At 31.7% G+C, this 353-nt stretch overlaps 1 protein-coding gene across 3 annotated transcripts in view; it reads right to left on the bottom strand.

Moving 5' to 3' along the window:
* PHKA1 (phosphorylase kinase, alpha 1 (muscle)) overlaps positions 1 to 353 on the bottom strand; it is a 243454-nt gene that overhangs the window by 231981 nt on the left and 11120 nt on the right. The gene's annotated exons all lie outside the window — the stretch shown is intronic.

Here is a 353-nt window from a genome sequence, read left to right on the forward strand (position 1 = left end):
AGAGATTAATGTTTTTAATAACAGAGTGCTGCTCTGGACCTGCTGAGGGCATAACATACTGTATAGTATATGCACTGTAGCACCTTCTAAAATCTGAAAAATTCTGAATTCTAAAATTTATCTGGTCCCAAGGATTTCAGATGATGGCTTATAAAACTGTATCATATTTTACTCAATATACATAATTGCATGTACAGCAATGCAAAGTATATTAAAAATCATTTACAGAGGGGTTAAAAAAAGACTGTAAGGAAGCATTCCAGTGGTAACTGGGTGGTAAAATCATGGGTGACATTGCTTCCCTCAATTCTACAACTTTTCTAAAATTAGTATCATATATATATATATATATA

This window comes from Myotis davidii, unplaced genomic scaffold (assembly GCF_000327345.1).
Source record: "Myotis davidii unplaced genomic scaffold, ASM32734v1 scaffold481, whole genome shotgun sequence".
In the NCBI taxonomy this organism is placed as follows: domain Eukaryota; kingdom Metazoa; phylum Chordata; class Mammalia; order Chiroptera; family Vespertilionidae; genus Myotis; species Myotis davidii.